This window comes from Homarus americanus, unplaced genomic scaffold (genome assembly GCF_018991925.1).
Source record: "Homarus americanus isolate GMGI-L3 unplaced genomic scaffold, GMGI_Hamer_2.0 scaffold36970, whole genome shotgun sequence".
NCBI classification, from domain to species: Eukaryota; Metazoa; Arthropoda; class Malacostraca; order Decapoda; family Nephropidae; genus Homarus; species Homarus americanus.
Genome location: NW_024740094.1, coordinates 3,244,546 through 3,266,658, shown reverse-complemented (window position 1 = coordinate 3,266,658; position 22,113 = coordinate 3,244,546). Strand labels below are relative to the sequence as shown.

General features: G+C 45.1%; 1 protein-coding gene across 1 annotated transcript in view; it reads left to right on the top strand.

Annotated features, from left to right (window-relative positions):
* Positions 1-125: 125 nt before the first annotated feature.
* The window catches only part of LOC121875158, a 28,694-nt gene continuing 6,706 nt past the window's right edge, over positions 126-22,113 (top strand). The window contains exon 1 of the mRNA XM_042379590.1: positions 126-263. The gene's annotated coding sequence lies outside the window, so the exon portion shown is untranslated. The remainder of the gene's footprint in view (positions 264-22,113) is intronic.

Here is a 22,113-nt window from a genome sequence, read left to right as displayed (position 1 = left end):
CCCATACACCATTATCTGCCAATGCATGACCCTCACAGATGAGACCTTCACGCTGATTGGCTGGAGAGCTGGTATTTGGTAGATGATTGGTGGGTTGTGACCCTCCGTTGCCAGTGGCGTGTTGCCTCTCACTCTCACTCGTTGTATTAGTGACGTTGGCGGGCCTCTTCTGACAGTTGTGTTCCTACCATCCTCGTGTGACCATCATACTGTGCTACCTGCCCCGCCTGTTGTACCTGTACCGACACAATACCTACTTACAGGTACGTCATTGTTGTACCTGTACCGACACAATACCTACTTACAGGTACGTCACTGATGTACCTGTACCAACACAATACATCTCTTGAGTGGTTTGACCTGCAGCTGTCATTATGTGGTGCGACCTGCGGCTGTACTTATGTGGTGCGACCTGCGGCTATTATGTGGTGCGACCTGCGGCAGTTATTATGTGGTGCAACCTGCGGCTGTTATTCTGTGGTGCGACCAGCGGCTGTTATTCTGTGGTGCGACCTGCGGCTGTTATTCTGTGGTGCGACCTGCGGCTGTTATTCTGTGGTGCGACCTGCGGCTGTTATTCTGTGGTGCGACCTGCGGCTGTTATTCTGTGGTGCGACCAGTGGCTATTATGTGGTGCGACCAGTGGCTATTATGTGGTGCGACCAGCAGTTGTTATGTGGTTCGTTAAATAGAGAAAAGGTTTCATCTTTAAACTGGTGTGTGTGTGTATCACGTTTATTCAATGTCTCGTTTATCAAATGTCTCGTTTACCCAATGTTTTGTTTATTCAATGTCTCATTTATCTAATGTCTCGTTTATTCAATGACTCATTTATTCAATGTCTCGTTCATCCATTGTCTCGTTTAACCAATGTGTCGTTTATCTGATGCCTTGCTTATCTGGTGGCTTAACTATAACACAACATTACCCCGACAAAAACAATTACTTGCCAGGTCGGTGAGGTAAGAAATTTACTTTCATTTTCTACGATCTGAGTGAGTGAGCGAGTGGGGGCAGAGAGGAGACATACGGTGATGAGGGGTATATAGAGAGATAGAGGAAGACGTCGAAGGGGATCTGGAGGACGAAGGAACGGAGGGTGAAGAAGCTGCAGAGACAGGAAGGCAAGGATGGAAGAGTGAAGGAAAATGTTAAATGTTGGTGAAGAAAGGAGAAGAGAAGAAGGGGATAATTTTGGGAAAGACTAGTGAGAAGAAGAGGTAAAGATGAGGATGGAAGAATAGGAGCAGGAAAATAAGGAAGGAGAAAAGCTGATGATTTTAGAAAGAGGAGGAGGGCGACGAATGGGACGGAATAGAAATTAAAACCTCGAAGGAAAAGTTGAAGAAGGGGAGGAGGAGGAGGGGAGGGGGGATAAGGACCTCGACCGCGAAGACTCGGTCACTTCACTAATTTATTCTTGTTGTTCCTTACCAGACCTGTTCCAGTGACTCGTTTAGTTTATTGAGGACTCTCTCTTCCTCTCTGTACGTATGTATGTATGTACGTGGTGTAATGGTCAGTATGCTCGCCTCGCAAGCGAGCGAACCCGGGTTCAATCCCTCGGCAGGGTGAAAGTATGGGCAAGTTTCTTTACGTCATTTGCCTTTGTCTAGCCAGCAGTAATTGGGAACCTGGATGTTAATCGATAAGCGGAACGTGTTAAGGGGTGATGGTTAGTCAGTGCAGTTGGCGAGTTGTCCGGTCTTCTCGGATTATTCCTTGACACTGGGTCAGTAAAGCTCGTTAACTCAGGGTGTCGCTTTTGTGTTGGCGACAGCTTCTACATCTTAAACAAATTCATGTCTAGGTGGCCCTTTGGCCGGCCATCCTAGTTACACGAAGGGCAGCCATTATGTATGTATCCTACTTTTCGTAACGTGTTTATCAAATGTACCAAACCAAACCTTACCCAACATTTCAGTCCCCCATGTTAAAAAAATCTTGCATATTGACTTCAACTCTCAGATAACATCCTCTCCCCTCATCTCACCTTACTGAACACAACCCAACTCTCAGGTAAAATCTCCCACCTTCACCTCACCTTACTCAACATAAACCACCGCAACAGGTATTGAACACAATACGATTACATTCAACCTAATAAAATTATTGACACAGGATACGGTGAAACTGGATCTGAGAAAGGACCGATAATTCAAGAGTCAAACAGACAGACAGAAAGTTTAAGATAGAGAGTGTGACTATGATAGCTTTCTGAGTTTGGTAAGACTGGAGTATATACAGTACATGTTAGCACACGAGTTCTATATATTATGATCTGCTCATAATCGTATCACAGCTTAAGTGAGCCACAAATAGGCGCCTACCTCACCAGCATAGCTAAACGTGTGATCTGTGTCCTGGAAGCTGGTGACGACAAATGGTGAGGCAGCCCTTGGACATTGGCAGTGTGATAGACAGACCTGGAACTTGTTCTCTGCTTCTGATAATACAGTAGTATAGCGAGTGACACACAGTAGTGATGGGTGACACTGCTCATAGTTCTTTTTTGGGGATTGATTGTCTGTACCTAGTTCGTTTATTGGTGTTTTTCATCAATACCACCTACCAAAAGGTACCTGCGCCGGTCAGAAGAGAATGCAGTTTAGTGCAGTGTCAGCCACGATGCCTACTTACGGGAGTAAGACTTTGTTTACAATGTGTTATATCCACACAGCCCCTAACGGGCAGGTGTGCCATTGGGAAACACTTTTACATATTGTTCGTGGATCATCATTTGCAGTTAGTAGATCTTTCTTATCTATTTCTAATACAACTCATAATACGAGCTTGTGGTTTGCTGTACAAATTTATGATAAATCATAATTTTCTGTGCATTTCCCGGTGAGTGCGCCAGGGGGGAAGGGGGTGTGAGTTCCACACAGGGAAAGAAGTCTAAAGTGTCCTGGACGATAAACTTCCTTCTCTCATCTGAAAATATTTATTCATCCCACCATCTGTTTACTGTATGTTGGCAACATCAGTGAATGCTGACTATATGAATACAAAAAAGAAACTAAAGTAATTCACAGCAGCCATCAACAAGAGTCTGTGGTGGTATCCCAGCGTGTACTACAACATCCTGGTACAGTGGGTTGTTAGATGGAGGCAAAACTGGTCCTGGGCTGTTGGTAGACATTCCCGACTGACCAGTGACGGCGTGGCGTGTTTCACTTCCTGCTTCCTCAGGAGGAAGTTAGTGGTACACTGACACCACCGCCTTCCTCCTCTTGCTTCCTCGAGACGGAGATTGTTGTACCGTCCTTCCTCTTCCCGCTTCCTTGTGAAGGGATCGTAGGTATACTTCCCTTCTGCTGAAGCGATATTTACTTATACTTTCCTTCCTTTTCCCTATTGCTTCTTACATGATTACTAAATGGATTACCTTCTTCCTACAGGAATATTCGTTTTCCTCAACATACGTGCTGTTTTCTTCCTCCTTCTTAACGAGAGTATCAGACATGCTCTCCTCACTCATTCCTGATAGGTAGGTCCGACAGTGACAGCACTTTTCTTTCCACTTCCTCCTACGTGTTTTCTTTCAAAGTCTTCATTCTCTTATTTTTTCCAAAGGAGGAAATTAATTATTTAGGAGCATGTGCATTATTTTTCCTGGTATTAAGGAGGCAGTCGTTGGAGATATGCATCATGGTAATCATTTTTCCTGGTCCACCTCCTGTTGTTGATGTTGCCAAGGGCGGTGTCACCAGCCGACACTACCATCTTCCTGATTTTTTTTTCGTTTCTTCCTCTTCCACAGAAATCTCCTACAGATGGCCTCCGCCGCTACTTACTTGGCCATAACACAACTCCGTTTCTTCCAGGGTGTTGTATTATAGAGTACAATATTTCATGCTGATACTTACGGTGCTGTAAAATATTAAACAAATCTTGTTTCATATTACCACGTCTAAGTTTGGATATAAATGAAACACGAGATAACACTACGATAACATAACGACGGGGTGCACAGTGAGCTAAACGACGAGGAACACAGTGAGCTACACGACGGGGTACACAGTGAGCTACACGACGGGGTACACAGTGAGCTACACGACGGGGTACACAGTGAGCTACACGACGGGGTACACAGTGAGCTACACGACGGGGTACACAGTGAGCTACACGACGGGGTTACAGTTAGCTACACGACGGGGTACACAGTGAGCTACGACGGGGAAGCACAGTGAACTACACGACGGGGTACACGTAGATACACGACGGATACACAGTGAGCTACACGACGGGGTACACAGGAGCTACACGACGGGGTACACAGTGAGCTACACGACGGGGTACACAGTGAGCTACACGACGGGGTATACAGTGAGCTACACGACGGGATACACAGTGAGCTACACGACGGGGCAATACAGTGAGCTACACGACGGGGTAGCAGTGAGCTACATGACGGGGTACACAGTGAGCTACACGACGGGGTACACAGTGAGCTACACGACGGGGTACACAGTGAGCTACACGACGGGGAACACAGTGAGCTACAAGACGGGGTACACAGTAAACTACACGAATGGAACACAGTGACCTACACGAATGGAACACAGTGACCTACACGACGGGGCACAGTGAGCTACACGACGGGATACACAGTGAGCTGGCTACGACGGGGTACACAGAGCTACATGACGGGGTACACAGTGAGCTAACGACTGGGTACAGTGAGCTACACGACGGGAACACAGTGAGCTACACGACGGGGTACACAGTGAGCAACGACGGGGAACACAGTGAGCTACGACAGGGTACACAGTGAGCTACACGACGGGGTACACAGTGAGCTACACGACGGGGTACACAGTGAGCCACACGACGGGGTACACAGTGAGCTACACGACGGGGAACACAGTGAGCTACACGACGGGGTACACAGTAAACTACACGAATGGAACACAGTGACCTACACGACGGGGTACACAGTGAGCTACACGACGGGGTACACAGTAATATTAGGGACATGAGTTGAACAAGTTTATGGCAGTGTGACCTTCACTCTCAGTCGTACATTTTCTTTCACAATGATGACCTTTGTGGGTGTGTACCAGGACTGGTTCTAGTGCAGCTTAGTGAGTGTACCATACTATTTCTAAATAACTTATTGTGTTCCGCATTATTAGTTATTAATTCTCATTACCAACGTTTAGGAACACAGTTAAAGTCATAAAGATTTGTACTTTAAACTTTACCCCTCAACCTGTCAGTATGAAACAAATATCTAACTGGCTCACTTAGACTATTAATGCAAATATGGCGTCTAAACTGCTCTGTGCCTCTTCACACGCGTCTCAATCACTGTATTAAGGTTTGAGCTCCGCCATCACCTGTGTAGCAGCTAAGGTGTCTGATGCAACCATCTCCTGCCACCACCTGGCTCTACCTGTCATCACCAGACAAGATTAAAGAAGTTTTGCTGTCAGATTACGCAGGTTTATCTTGTATGTTTCTTGCTGTCAGAGGCTTTATAGTCACCAGGTAGCCGCGGGTCATCAGTCACCAGGTAGCCGCGGGTCATCAGTCACCAGGTAGCCGCGGGTCCTCAATCACCAGGTAGCTGCGGGTTATTAGTCACCAGGTAGCCGCGGGTCATCAGTCACCAGGTAGCCGCGGGTCATCAGTCACCAGGTAGCCGCGGGTCATCAGTCACCAGTGGGTCACCAGGTAGCTGCGGGTTATTAGTCACCAGGTAGCCGCGGGGTCAGTCACCAGGTAGCCGCGGGTCCTCAATCACCAGGTAGCTGCGGGTTATTAGTCACCAGGTAGCCGCGGGTCATCAGTCACCAGGCAGTTGCGGGTCATCAGTCACCAGGCACTGTGGGTCATCAGTCACCAGGTAATCAGGGTCATCAGTCACCAGGTCAGTCACCAGGTAGCTGGGTCATCAGTCACCAGGTAACAGGGTCATCAGTCACCAGGTAATCAGGTCATCAGTCACCAGGTAACTGTGGGTCATCATCACCAGGTAACCAATCATCAGTCACCAGGTAACTGTGGGTCATCAGTCACCAGGTAATCAGGGTCATCAGTCACCAGGTCAGGGTCATCAGTCACCAGGTAACTGTGGGTCATCAGTCACCAGGTAACTGGTCACGTCACCAGGGATCATCAGTCACCAGGTAACAGGGTCATCAGTCACCAGGTAATGTGGGTCATCAGTCACCAGGTAATCAGGGTCATCAGTCACCAGGTAATCAGGTCATCAGTCACCAGGCAACTGTGGGTCATTGTCACCAGGTGGGTCAACAGTCACCAGGTAACTAGGGTCAGTCACCAGGTAACCAGGTAATTGTGGGTCATAACTGTGGGTCCTCCAAAGTCATCCTTTTTTTTTTCTAGAAAAGCCAAGGGTCGCAAACAGGCAAGTAGGGGTGGGCGAGGTACACGAGCTCGCCAGTACACAGTGAGCACCGTCAAGTGATTCTTACACAAGCCTGCCAGTACACAGTGAGCACCGCGACGTACACAGTGAGCACCATTTACACAACTTGCCAGCACACAGTGAGCGCTACACAGTGCCAGTACAGGAGCACCGCACACAGTGAGCACCGCTTACACAAGCTCGCCAGTACACAGTGAGCACTGCGACTTACACAGTGAGCATTGCCATTACACAAGCCGCCAGTACACAGTGAGCACCAGCTACACAAGCTCGCCAGCACACAGTGACCGCGACTTACACAGTGAGCACTGCTACGCGCACAAGCCTCAGCTAGCACACAGTGAGCACCGCGACTTACACAAGCCCTCGCCAGTACACAGTGAGCACCGCGGATTTACACAGTGAGCACCGCTACTACACAAGCTCGCCAGTACACAGTGAGCACCGTACTTATTAATAAGCTCCACAGTACATCAGTGAGCACCGCGACTTACAGTGAGCACCGCTACTTGCACAAGCCTCGCCAGTACACAGTGAGCACCCATAACAGTGAGCACCGCGAGTACACAAGCCTCGCCAGCACACAGTCGACGCAGCGTGAGCACACTACCGCAAGCCTCGCCAGTACACAGTGAGCACCGCTGATTTACACAGTGAGCACCGCGACGTACACAGTGAGCACCGCTACTTACAAGGTCGCCAGTACACAGTGAGCACCGCGACTTACACAGTGAGCACCGCGACGTACACAGTGAAGCTCGCCAGTACACAGTGAGCACCGCGACGTACACAGTGAGCACCGCCGCTACTTACACAAGCCTCGCCAGCACACAGTGAGCACCGCGATTTACACAGTGAGCACCGCGACGTACACAGCTCGCCAGCACACAGTGAGCACCGCGACGTACACAGTGAGCACCGCTACTTACACAAGCTCACCAGTACACAGTGAGTTAATTCGCGATTTACACAGTGAGCACCGCTACTTACACAAGCTCGCCAGTACACAGTGAGCACCGCGATTTACACAGTGAGCACCGCTACTTACACAAGCCTGCCAGTACACAGTGAGCACCGCGATTTACACAGTGAGCACCGCGACGTACACAAGCCTCGCCAGTACACAGTGAGCACCGCGACTTCACACAAGCTCGCCAGTACACAGTGAGCACCGCGACTTACACAAGCCCGCCAGGGCACATTGGTGAGCACCGCTACTTACACAAGCTCGCCAGTACACAGTGAGCACCGCGACTTACACAGTGAGCACCGCGACTTACACAAGTCCGCCAGTACAAAGTGAGCACCGCTACTTACACAAGCTCGCCAGTACACAGTGAGCACCGCGACTTACACAAGTCCGCCAGTACAAAGTGAGCACCGCTACTTACACAATCTCGCCAGTACACAGTGAGCACCGCGACTTACACAAGCTCGCCAGTACACAACAGTACCCGGCCTACCTGTTGGCTCACTCTCGTTGATTTTCGTGTACCACAACTATGAAGAAAATGTATTTATTATAAATAAATAACGTATATACGTGCCGCTACACAAGTGTTTCGGACGAAACAACTGACAGTAACTGGGTATGGTGTTCACTATATTATATTATATTGTATTATATTGTATTGTATATTATATTACATTATATATATATTATTTTGTTACTAAATCAATCCTGTCTCTCCACCTCCCTCTCTTCGTGTTGACGCACCTCGACTCAGCTTCTATGAAACACACGTTATGTGTCGACACACCTTGCGTTAACCTGGGTGGCGAAACTGACCTCTGTGTGTGTGTGTGTGTGTGTGTTTGTAAAATGTTGTTTTAGAGTTGTAAGGTTGTGTTGTAAATATTCATTGCGACTAATTTAGGTGGTGATTTATTTGTCGTTGTTATTAAGGATGATTTACAGCTGTGTGTTCCCGTGGCGTCTTGGAGGAGTGACCAGGTATGCAATAATTACCGTTGTTCACACACACACACACACACACAATATACGTATTGAAAAAGGAACAGAGGAAGGAAAAAGGAGGAGGAGGAAGAAGGGCGTGTAAGAATAGTAAGAAGAAAAGAAGGTAGATTACAAACATTAGGAAGAGAAAGAAGGGCGTTAGGAGGAGGAAGAGAAGAAGGTGGATTACAAACATTAGGAAAAGGAGGGAGATGAGTAATAGTACTATGGTGGTAGTAGTAGTAGGACGGACTTCAAGACCGAGTACGTAATGGGAAAGGTGAATGAGTGGGTTTGGGAAATCCAAGCTCTGTCTGATAATGTTAACACAGAGCCACATGCGGCTTTCGCGGCTTTTGTGGCATTCACCCATGGAGTTACATCACTGGAACTACCTGATGCTCACTATCCCTAATATCGGACCGCTCCTCCTCCCTCTGGAAGAAGCCATCAGCATCAATTTCATTCTCAAATTAGTGAAACACCTTCACTTAACCCCAGCAGAAAGATCACTCCTTGCACTACCACCGAGACTGGGAGGAATGGGATTGACCAATCCAGAGGAGATTGCTGCTACCGAATATCAAAACTCAGTTAAGCTCACGGCAGCCCTCACTGACCACATAATAGCTCAGAATGCAATAAGTGAGGTGGATACCAGCGAAGTAAACAAGATTACAAGGTCCATTACGACAGAACGACAGCATGCCCAAAGTGATAAGTTGCAGCAACTGATGCTGTAAGTACCAGAGAATTTGAAAAAAAAAGTAGCTATGGCGCAGGAGATGGGCACCTCGAACTGGTTAACTATGTTACCGATAAGGGCAAATGGTTTCAGTCTCAATAAACAAGAATTTACAGATGCCATTTCTCTAAGGTACGGGAGGCCAGTAGAAGGTTTGCCCTCCCAATGCGTGTGTGGCTTTTCCTATGACGTCGCTCACGCCTTGGTGTGCAAGAAAGGGGGCTTCATATGCATGAGGCATGACGAAGTAAGGGATCTCACAGCAAATATGTTAAAGGAAATCTGTCGTGATGTCAGGGTAGAACTGACCCTCCTTCCAATGGACGGTGAGAATATCCAACAAAGGACTTCAAACACATCCAACGAAGCCTGTGTTGACGTCAGTGCTCGAGGATTCTGGACGCGGGGACAGCGAGCCTTCTTTGACATCAGGATTTTTTTTCCCATGGCCGCATGTCACCGTAACTTAGTTCTCGATGCTGCACACGGGAGGAACGAGAACGACAAGATTAGGGCATATGGGGAGAGAATTCAGAACGTTGATCAAGGCAGCTTCACTCCTCTGGTGTTCACAGCCTCTGGTGGGATGGGACCAAGTGCAAGATGCTTCTACGCCAGACTCGCGGAGGTGCTATCCGAACAGAAGCAGCAGCCCAGAAGTTATGTTACAGCCTGGATGAGATGTCGACTGTCCTTCTCTCTCCTTAGGTCTGCTTTGCTCTGCCTCAGAGGAACGAGAGCATCGGCCCCAAAGCAGACAACAGTTGCAGATATTGACTATAAGGCAACAGTCGCTGAATGCCGCATAGATCTGCGGCTCAACTAATTCCACACAGCTAAGATAGCTACTTATGTATTTGGATATTTAATTTTAAGGTAATAAAATGGCAGCAAAGGTGTGGCTATTGGGGGAGGCTGGAGGCCACGTTAAAAAAAAGTAGTAGTAGTAGTAATGGGGGAAGGAGGAAGAGGAGGAGGAAGAAAGAGTTACAGAAAAGAAGACAAAGAGTTACAGAAAAGAACACAAAGAGTTACAGAAGGAAGACAAAGAGTTACAGTTGGAAGAGAAACAGAAAGACGTAGAGGAAATAGAAAAGTTGTAATAGGAAGGGAAGGAGAAGGCCAAACACACTGTACGGAAAAAAGGGGTGAGAGAAACTAACCTTTCAGCTCTACGTTCTGGGCTGTATACGAGGGCGTGGCTTAGAGGAGGAGGAAAAGGAGGAAGGGGGAGAGAGAGCAGGGGGGAAGAGGAGGAGGGAGCAGAGGAAAGAGGGGAGAAGGTGGAGGAGGAGGAGGGAGCAGGGGAAAGAGGGGGAGAGGGAGCAGGGGGAAGAGGGAAGGAGGAGGAGTGAAGAAAATAAATGAAAAGGAGAAGGTATAAGAATGAGACGAAAAAAGGATAAGGAATAAAATAAGGAAGAGAAGGAAGAAAAAGAGGATATATACGTAATACCTAGATACACCAGAGAACAAAAAGAACAGATCGAACACAATAACTCGAGCCAAGCAGCATAGAAGGTTGAACATGTGTGTGGGTGTGTGTGTGCAGTTCCTTACTGGTGATGGTGTCTAGAGTAGAGTCAAGGATTCGGGAGATTACTAAGACGATCTATGTTATTCTGAACCTCTTCCCGTGTCCCCATTAACAAGAACACCACACTTTACCTTGAATAACACTTGAAGGGTGTGGTCGGATGCTGTTGCTATCCTACATACTAAACCACTAGCCGGTCTGACTCTCGTGTCACTGATAACTCAGACGTGTTTCTCAATAATTGTGATGATGATGATTGATCTGCCACATGAAGGGGTGAAGATAAACAATGTTAGTACGCTCAAGGAGAACCACCCTCTTACTTGACACCAAAGTTGTAGGGATATATTATTTTATTCATTAACTTACTGTTATATACAGTATTCTACACCAGCGTCTCTCTCTCTAGATGTGTGAATAGTTTTAATATTTCCTCCAACACCCATTAAAAGCTTCCAACCACTAAACACTCCCGCGCCTGATAATACCACGCTCAATATTCAACCTTGGTTCATTCACCACGTTAGGCCTACAGAAGATACCATTGAGGTGACCTACACAGGGTAGCACTTCCGGCTCTCTCTCTCTCTCTCATCAACACATGTATCATACCGTTAATGTTACTGTTATTACCATACCGCCACCACAGTACCACCAATACCACAGTACCATAACAACAACAACAACCTGGTAACAATGATCTTGGGTGTAACTTGTCTGGCACCTGTCTCCCTCACTTCCTCCTTCCTAGTCACGTTGAGGAAGTCTACTGGGCCTGCCTGACCTTCCAGAACCCAAAGCTCACTTATAACATATATAATTGATGGTTTACATGCAAGTATTTCACCAACATATACCCAGAAATTACGGCAGTTTGACGGGTTATAGTTCAGGGGAGGGAGGATTGACCAGTTAATATCTTTTCCATATTCACTGATGACACTAGACAGAGGGGCCCAGACAGATAACTGGTAAAACACTGTCACTGATGTTAAGAATATTCCAAACATAACCAGTGCTGTTGTTCAAAATGTATACCACCACCACCAGCTGTCATTACACTGTTACCACTATCATCGCTGAAGTCATTACACCACTAACAACCTCAATAAACATCCACTACCTACACTATCATCGTTCAGAAAGTGACAGTGACATTATTCCATTTTCAGTATAGTGTCAGGTGGTTCACTTCACCCCAATGTTTACAACCACAACTTATCACCAACTTAAACAAACATGTAAATGAATACATTGAAAACTAAAACAAAAAAAACAGAAAATTTATCACGTAAATAAATTTTTTTTAAATATACTTACATACAATGATTAAAAAAAATATATATTAATTATAGCTACAAGAAATGCCATGAGTGGGGTGTTAGAATTTATATTTGTCAAGAGGCTGGGTGTTTTGGGAGACGGGACTAGCAAGAGAGGGAAAGATAGAAGGACTGGATTATTTTTGTGTGTGAGTTTTGGAAAGATTACGAAATCAAAACTTTGATAACTAACAACGAATACACGTGTTTCTAATACACTTGGTCTCTAATTTGTTGAAAATATCACAAAACGTAACTTGTATATTTATTTATTTTTACATGGGTGGGTGAGAGTCAAGTGTGGCAAAATGTTCCCTTACCAAAATTTGATTACTACCGCTGCTTCTGGGGCTACCATGGTCAACATCTGGACCATGGAGTGAGTGTCATGGTCAACATCTGGACCATGGAGTGAGTGTCATGGTCAGCATCTGGACCATGGAGTGTCATGGTCAACATCTAGACCATGGAGTGAGTGTCATGGTCAACATCTGGACCATGGAGTGAGTGTCATGATCAACATCTGGACCATGGAGTGAGTGTCATGGTCAACATCTGGACCATGGAGTGAGTGTCATGGTCAACATCTGGACCATGGAGTGAGTGTCATGATCAACATCTGGACCATGGAGGATGGAGTGAGTGTCATGGTCAACATCTGGACCATGGAGTGAGTGTCATGATCAACATCTGGACCATGGAGTGAGTGTCATGGTCAACATCTGGACCATGGAGTGAGTGTCATGATCAACATCTCCATGGTCAGTGTCTGGGACCATGGGTGAGTGGTCATGGAGTGAGTGTCATGGTCAACATCTGGACCATGGGTGAGTGTCATGGTCAACATCTGACCATGGAGGAGTGTCATGGTCAACATCTGGACCATGGGTGAGTGTCATGGTCAACATCTGGACCATGGAGTGATCTGGACCATGTCATGGTCAACATCTGGACCATGGAGTGAGTGTCATGGTCAACATCTGGACCATGGAGTGAGTGTCATGGTCAACATCTGGACCATGGAGTGAGTGTCATGGTCAACATCTGGACCATGGAGTGAGTGTCATGGTCAACATCTGGACCATGGAGTGAGTGTCATGGTCAACATCTGGACCATGGAGTGAGTGTCATGGTCAACATCTGGACCATGGAGTGAGTGTCATGGTCAACATCTGGACCATGGAGTGAGTGTCATGGTCAACATCTGGACCATGGAGTGAGTGTCATGGTCAACATCTGGACCATGGAGTGAGTGTCATGGTCAACATCTGGACCATGGAGTGAGTGTCATGATCAACATCTGGACCATGGAGTGAGTGTCATGGTCAACATCTGGACCATGGAGTGAGTGTCATGGTCAAGTTCTAGTAAAAAGCAAAAAAAAAAAAATTATGACTGATGATGATGACATGGGAGTCTTTACATGATGGTGCAGCGACCTAGACTACTCTGAGGCGGAGGCCACGATCTTTCTCTCTACTGACGTCAAACTCGAAAAATCACACAAGTCACCAGACACAAAAATGTTAAACTGGAGGTGGCGGGGAGAGGGAGGGGGTGCAAGTTAAGGGGGGTTGAGGATATCTAAGGATGTGCAAGAAGTTTGCAGCGGGAGAGGGGAGGGGTAATCAAGTGCCATCGGGGTCATAAAGTAGTAAGGTCAAGCCCCACAGCTTTCATATTAACAGTCTAGTGTTCACAATATTTCATTCTTTTAAACTTACAAACAACAATACAGGTACAGAACCAATTTGAACCACGTTAGAGCCACATAGATAGAACGATCCTCAAAATGTTGTCAGGGGCATCGCGGATACAGCACACTAAGGACGAAGCATTCAGTACACAAGGAGACATCATGGCCGGTAATACACTCTATCGCCTTGCCTTTCCTTTCCTCACGTATAAACTTAGGTACCAATTCTGCAGCTGGTTCGACCATGGGCGCCACCATATAGTGGTTGGCTGCGGAACTCGAATTGTTGACTATTAAGTCAGGAGACGACTCGTTCTATCTCCTCAGTCACAACACCCTCATTCTTGTATTGACCCACAATTTTCGTTGGAGGTTACAAATAAAGGTACATATGTAAGTACAGAAACAAGCGTACAGATAAATGTCCAGAAAAAAACAGGGGTAAAGGAACGTCGTACCATAAGAACATAAGAACATGAGAAAATAAGGAGTCTGCAATAGGCCGGTTGGCCTGTGCATGGCAGCTCCTGTCGAGAGTTACTACCACTCTCTATCATCCATGAATCTATCTAGCCTCCTTTTGAAACTTTCCAGCGTTCCAGCACTTACTACAAAGTTGCTAAGCTTGTTCCACTCGTCCACCACCCTATTTGTGAACCGGTTCCTTCCTATCTCCCTCCTAAACCTAAACTTATCCAACTTAAATCCGTTGCTCCGAGTCCTATCCTGCTCGGATATTATAAGAACTTTATCAGACACATAAAACATTACTCAGGATCAAGTTACAATCATCAGGCGCAGACAGTCAGACAGACAGACAGATTAGAGTGTTTATTTTTAGTCACACGTTGATATCGTCCACAACGTACGTTTTGGTCTTCAGAATTTAGCAGAAATAGCCTTTCAAGAATTTGGCAACTACAATGACAGAATTTTCTCGACAAGTTTTTAAAAATGATTCATAAATATTGGAGATATTAAAAGCCATCAAGTAATGGGAAATAAATATTGCAGTCTACAATATGAGCAATAAAATATGTATTTTCTCTAATGGTTTTACCTATGAAATGATTCCTGGTCACTACTAAATATATATCCCCACTGGACCTATGAGACCAATTCTTGCCCTACTTTGCCCATGATCCGACTGGGTCATTTTCATGCCATGCCTTTGGTGGATAGGGAGGCACCTACCCCAGCCACAGGCTATCCCCTGTACCTGGCCATATGATAGGGTAGCTATTCCTGTTTGAACAAATCACCTCATAAGGACACAGACCGTTTTTCATGGCCACAGGGCCACAAAACTACACCTTACTAAGGCCACGAATTCAGGAATGGGTAGGTAGGTAGGTAAGTGGTTGGCCCTGGAGGCGGGTGGCGAGCGCTGGCTGAGTTAAAAGGCATTGCGCAACGTGGCTTCACAGACTGGTCTGGCGGGGGCAGCCAATCCCTACCAGACGACATGGCGCCTCTCACCCGTCCTTTTCATCAACCACAGTCTTCGTTTTATTTCTTCCTTCCTCCCTCCCGTATTGAACTGAGTCACCCTGGCGGTGAGATGTATTAACTCTGGGAACTAGACAACGAGCCTTGAGCATACGACCTATAAAGAAATCAGAGTCACTAGGATGAGAAATTTCACAGTAAGTCATCCAAGCATGAATGTGGGCTGTGGAAACTGGATTCTGCTGTATAAAAAAGTACCCTTACAGTACCTTAGCTTTCGTCTTTATTCAAGACATCTTCAGAGGCAACTGAAGATGTCTTGAATAAAGATACTAATGATTTTATCATATATATATATATATATATATATATATATATATATATATATATATATATATATATATATATATATATAGATATATACTGTATATAAACACTAGTCACCGTTTATGTGAGTGGGTGGTATGAGTCACAGCGGGCACTGCCCTGAGCAACGCAGCTCTCACTTTCACACAGCTGCCTCCTCTCGCGCTGTGTAGGCGGTCTCACAGCCTGGCGAATGATGGGAATCGTCATAACTACTACGTACCCTGTTAAGTTAAAACCCATGGCGTTTCTGTACAGTAAATTATTGTGTTCCAACTGTTGCGACACTTCTTGTATACAGTAACCCCAACCATCAGGATAAATTCATTCTTTAATAACTCCTGGTGAGTAACATTTCACTAACCTTGACCGACTTTTTTATTAAGTTCAATTTCAAGTTAGAGCAGTTAGACCCTGACCGTAAGAGGGGGTACTGCTGCCACCTCACACTAATAACGTCTTAAGTAATGCTTTTGTTAAGTTACTCTCGTAATGTTTTCTTGGATGATAACGTCACAAACGAACAAATACCAAGTATAAAAGTGACCTGACGAGAATATTCAGGTACTTTTCTCAGATACACTAATGATACAGACGGTACCTAACTATTAATAAACACACACGTACACTGAGGACGTGTCCTGTAGGCACTCCTGATTGGCAGCCAGGCCAAGTCTGTTTGGCCCTGCTGCCCCCTGCTATATCCAAACTCCGTACCAACCTCATTACACCGGGATTTATCAGCAAACATTCAAGTGATCTATGCAATGATTGGTTTCCATACAGTGATCTATTACTTTGGGCTCCAACATACTCCAGGTTTTGGACTCCACTAAGCTCCTCGCCGTCACTATAGATAACAAACTAAATTGGAAAACAAAAGTCAGTACATTTGTCAAATCCTCCAGGTTTCGTCTCCACCTCTTCTGCCGACTCAAGTCCCTCGGAGTTCCTGCACCCGAGCTCCTCAGTGTTTACTCAACATTCATACTTCCCAAGCTCACCTATGCCTCCCCTACCTGGTCTTCCTCCCTAAATGCCACACAACGGAAACACCAAGATAAAGCGTAAAAGAGAGAATGCAAGATTATTCTCTCTCCCTCCTATTCCACATATCAAGCAGCGCTCAACGCACTGACCCTCTCGGTTTTCTCTGATCATCACCTCGACCTCATCGGCAAATTGCTGTTCTACACCACAACCGCATCCAACCCATACGAGCACGTACTGATCACTAGAAGAGCTGCCCAGTCCCAACCGTTGTAAAAATTACCAACATCTCATAATCAACCAGTGCATTTACTCCCAGCCAATCTTACCTTTCGCACTGTCACTTTGTTGAAATTCCCTGTAGTTTAACCTTCTCCCCACTTAGTTATTATATATCATATTTGTATCACTTTGTATATTATTTTTCAATCAAGTGACTCATTCCTCAATTATGTAACAGAATATATTCAGCCTTCCGGCTGCCATGCTTTTTCAATAAACCGTTTATTATTATTAGTATTATTGTTATTGTTATTATTATTATTATTATTGTTATTATTATTGTTATTATTATTATTATTACACACACACACACACAGTGGGCACCACGGCTGGTTAGTCGTGTGTGTGTGTGAATAAAGGCAAAAAACAGGTTTTGTAACAACTTTCATGATATATCTAAGAAACGTTAGGAAGGTGATCCAGTAGGCAGAGCTACCCATCTGCCCACCACAGGCACTGACGTCCACACAGCCATAGGGCGAGGAGTAGGAGGGGGCTGAAACACAGGCAGCAGCGGCGTGGGGGAGGGGGTGCTGAAACACAGGCAGCAGCGGCGTGGGGACCAACAAGGGGGGGGGCTGAAACACAGGCAGCAGCGGCGTGGGGGACCAACAAGGGAAACACAGGCAGCAGCGGCGTGGGGGACCAACAAGGAGAAATAAAAGCGAGGAAAATAAAGAGATAATTGATGGGATTAAAGTAAACATTTGATCGTTAATATTATTATTATTATTATTAGTGGTAGTAGTAGTAGTAAATTCATACAACTATTATTGATATAACAAATAGCCCTTACTACTGCAGAAAGCTTACTATTAATGCTACCATCACCACTATTAATATCTCAACCACTAACACCGCTAACACATACGAACACACATGCTCTCATAATAAATAATTCGTTTTACCTGTCAGAGAGACCTACAAAAAGGAAACTTTCACTAAACAATAAACGTTCTATGTTATATATAAGCATACACTAAGAGTTTAACATGTACAAAAGTCAGATGAGGAAGTGTAACAGATGTGTGGCGGAGAGTGGATCAGGGTGTGGTTAGGTGGTGTGGCGGAGAGTGGATCAGGGTGTGGTTAGGTGGTGTGGCAACAGAGTGGATCAGGGTATGGTCAGGTGGTGTGGCGGAGAGTGGTTCAGGGTGTGGTTAGGTGGAGTGGATCAGGGTGTGGTCAGGTAGTTTGGCAAAGAGTGGATCAGGGTGTGGTCAGGTAGTATGGCAGAGTGGATCAGGGTGTGGCAGAATCAGGGTGTGGTCAGGTGGTGTGGCAGAGCGGATCAGGGTGTGGTCAGGTGGTGTGGTAAAGAGTGGATCACGGTGTGGTCAAATTTAGTGAGTTTAGTCGCACCTGACAGAGCTTAAACTGACAACATACACATGACACTGAGAGCTTAAGCTGACAACATACACCTAACACTGAGTTTAAGCTGACAACATACACCTAACACAGTTTAAGCTGACAACATACACCTAAAACAGAGTTTAAGCTGACAACATACACCTAACACAGAGTTTAAGCTGACAACATACACCTAACACAGTTTAAGCTGACAACATACACCTAACACAGAGTTTAAGCTGACAATATACACCTAACACAGAGTTTAAGCTGACAACAAATACCTAACACAGAGTTTAAGCTGACAACATACACTAATATCATCTTATTTCCTTAGTGTGTGTATGTGTGTGTGTGTGTGTGTCTCATTTAACACCTATACAGTACATAGTTAGGCCATTACACGTGTGTCAGCCAGGTGGACATAGGAGTGCTGGTATATCAGTGACCAGCCAGGAGTACTGCTTCTGTAGAACATTAGGGATACTTATGTGGAGCCTCAACTCTCCCACCCTGTGACTAACATCTATCAAAAACTTTCCTAAAACTTTATATATATATATACATATATATATACATATATATATATATATATATATATATATATATATATATATATATATATATATATATATATATATATATATATATATATATATTGAGAGAGAGAGAGAGAAATGATGGGTGCTTACGCAAGTGGTGTCGCTCGCGTTAACATGTTTTATTTGTTACTTGCAAATTTGTATTGTTAAAATTATAAGCCATTTTTATACAATAAATTTTCATCCAGTACTTGTAAGTACTAAAACTGGTTGTTAAATGTTGGTGGTGCCAAACAAGAGCAACCAGGTCAACCGTGGAGCGTGGAGGCGAGAGGCATACGTGGTCACAGTTTTCACCTCTGACCTTTTATCTACCTGCAACTCTCTCACGACCACGTGATGCAGGGGTGGGTGTCCGTCGGCCAGGGGAGGGACACCACCTACTAGCTGGCCCAGGGAAAGACACCACTTACTAGCTGGTCCAGGGAAAGACACCACCTACTAGCTGGTCCAGGGAGGGATACTACCTACTAGCTGGCCCAGGGAGGGACACCACCTACTAGCTGGTCAAGGGAGGGATACCACCTACTAGCTGGTCCAGGGAAAGACACCACCTACTAGCTAATCCAGGGAAAGACACTTCCTATTAGCTGATTCAGGGAGAGACATCACCTACTAACTGGTCCAGAGAGAGACATCACCTACTAGCTGGTGCAGGGAGGGACACCACCTACTAGTTGGTCCAGGAAGGGACACCACCTACTAGCTGGCCCATCTTGTAACAGAATTCTGGTGTGTCGTCCCGCCATACTTCACACAACGACCAGTGAACTACTTCAACTTATTACCCAACAAAGTACAGCTAAGCAATAACAAAAAATACATGTTCAAAACTGTACATCTCAAATTATACTGAAAGCCTTAGATTATGTACCTAACGACTCCTTAATAGTAGTTCATATTTAGCTGCATACAATAAGAAGTAATTATAAGTTCTTCCGTATCAATAATATTAAGAAGTTATTTCACGGTTAGATAAGTGTGTGTTAAGACCACAAGGGAGCCGAGAGGAACAAACCTGTAGTGGAACAGCCAAGAGGTATTGAGCCAAGGACATCCACGACCATACCAATACCACCACCACTAGTAGTAGAAGTGGTAGTGTTAGTACCACCACCCCTAGGACCACACAACCTCCATCCTGGCAGCGACCACACAGGGTCACTGCCCCTCCCTGCTCCCGCCACCACACCTAGCAAATTACCTGAAAAATGACAGACAATGAGACCCGACACAAACAGTTCATGAATCAGCTCAGTTCGGGGTTTAAACAAACTGGGTTTTTTGACACAAGGGCATAAGGGTGTCGAGGTAACGGTCAGAGAAAGAAGGATGCATGTTCTTCTGACAGAGACTGAGGGTCGTATGCAACATGATCTTGCAACATCCGGGTAGGGGTGGTGCCAAGGTCACACTGATAAGACGAGGTTACACCGTACTTGATCACCTGCTGACGGGGCTATACCAGCAGTATCCTGGTTATTCATTGGATCACACCATACAAGAAAAGGTGACCGCTGATTGGCTTACACCACACAGGAAAGGGTGCCCGTTGATTGGTTTACACCACACAGGAAAAGGTGCCCGCTAATTGGCTTACACCACATAGGACAAGCTGGTCACGGATTGGTTCATTTAACTGTGACAGCGTAAATGATGGATCTGTTAGTGCTACCGGTTGATTGGTTTATTAACAATTAAGTGTTGGTCTCTGGTTGGCTCATAATGATATTGTGCTAGTCTGTAATTGGCTGAAAAACAGAGGCCGAAACTATGAGATTTCACCAGTGGTTGGTTCAGAAAACTGAGAGAAAATTTAACGCTGAAACAATGGTGATTGTTGTCGATATCAGAATAACTATTTAACTAATAAATTATATTTCACCACTAAACAAACTATAACCACCCCCCCCCTACACCAACCCACCCACCCGCCCCCCACACACCACCCACCCGCCTCCCACACACACACCCACCAGCCCCCCACACACACCCTCAAACACACACCCAGTTTCCTGTTCACCTACGCGGTATGTGAGGCCAATAATATACATGGGCGTAATAATTCAGAACTAATAGCCATGAGTGAGAACTGTGACCCGTCGACCGTGGCCACAACCTACATGATTCACCAACTGTGTATAAAGGCTGACGATGATCTCATTCAATTTCAATTACTGTGCGGAAACCATTTGCCACAGGAAAACACGCAAAGGACCGGGAGTTCTACACAGTGATCCACCTGGAGCCTCCCACTGCTCAGCACAACACTGACTGGAAATATTGATATAAAAGGATATGTGCAATTTTCAAAGTTTCCTGTTACTATAATGCATTACACACATACACACACCCACACATAAATAAATAAATAAATAAATATATATATATATATATATATATATATATATATATATATATATATATATATATATATATATATATATATATATATATATATATATATATATATATAAAGTGTGCTTTAGTAGCATCGGAGAAAAGTAAATTAGATCCATCCCACTCAAATATGTGTATTACACGAGGATGTGTGTTGTCAATGGCAGAGTGAAGACTGGAGGGTTGCGTCATTCACACAGTCATCCACTAACCAGCTTCCTGTCTTACCTTTCACTTGATAAACTAATCTGCCAAGAACATCCAAGACGCTGTTGCGGACCCGACAACATCATTAAGCGCTAAAAGTTTACTCATACTTTCTGACTACAACAATAACGGAGGGAGGAAATTATGTCACAAATCTCGTTACTTACGCAGTAAAGCGCTCCTGACCACTACCTACAATGATACAATATAACAAAGCTGCAGTAGGATGTACTGCCTGACCAACACTGTCTAAGCCCAAAACTCATAACATACACTTACAGAAGCAGAATATAAACAAAACCCGACAGACATTACACCATATACTAGTTATAACACATGTCCTATAAACCCCAGCATAAATCACACATTACTCCAGGGTTATCCGGAAAAATCGTGCATTAGTGTTTATCAGTCGTGACCAATACTTTTACCTGCGGCCTATACGGCAGTGACCAGTGTTGATGCAGAGGGAGGACCAAGGTCCTTCTTCCCTCCTCCTTCCGCCTTCCTCAGTATCAGCGCCTTGTAAAAACGGCCACGCATTGCACATAAACCTGCAACACACACACCGTACTTCATATTTTGGTACTGTAACTCTGTCGTTTACATTGTATTGTATTGGGACTACAACTATGTTTTTTTTTCTGTAGATAATTAACTCTGCAGTCCATCGTCACCAATCTGCTAGAATAATTTTGAATATTGCACTTGTTACCTTGTCGAAGAAGCCATCAGCATAAGGCAGTCTACAGATCGTCTCCTGCCAGTAAGCTGGTATAAGACTCTTCTTTATTCTTTATCAATGGTTCT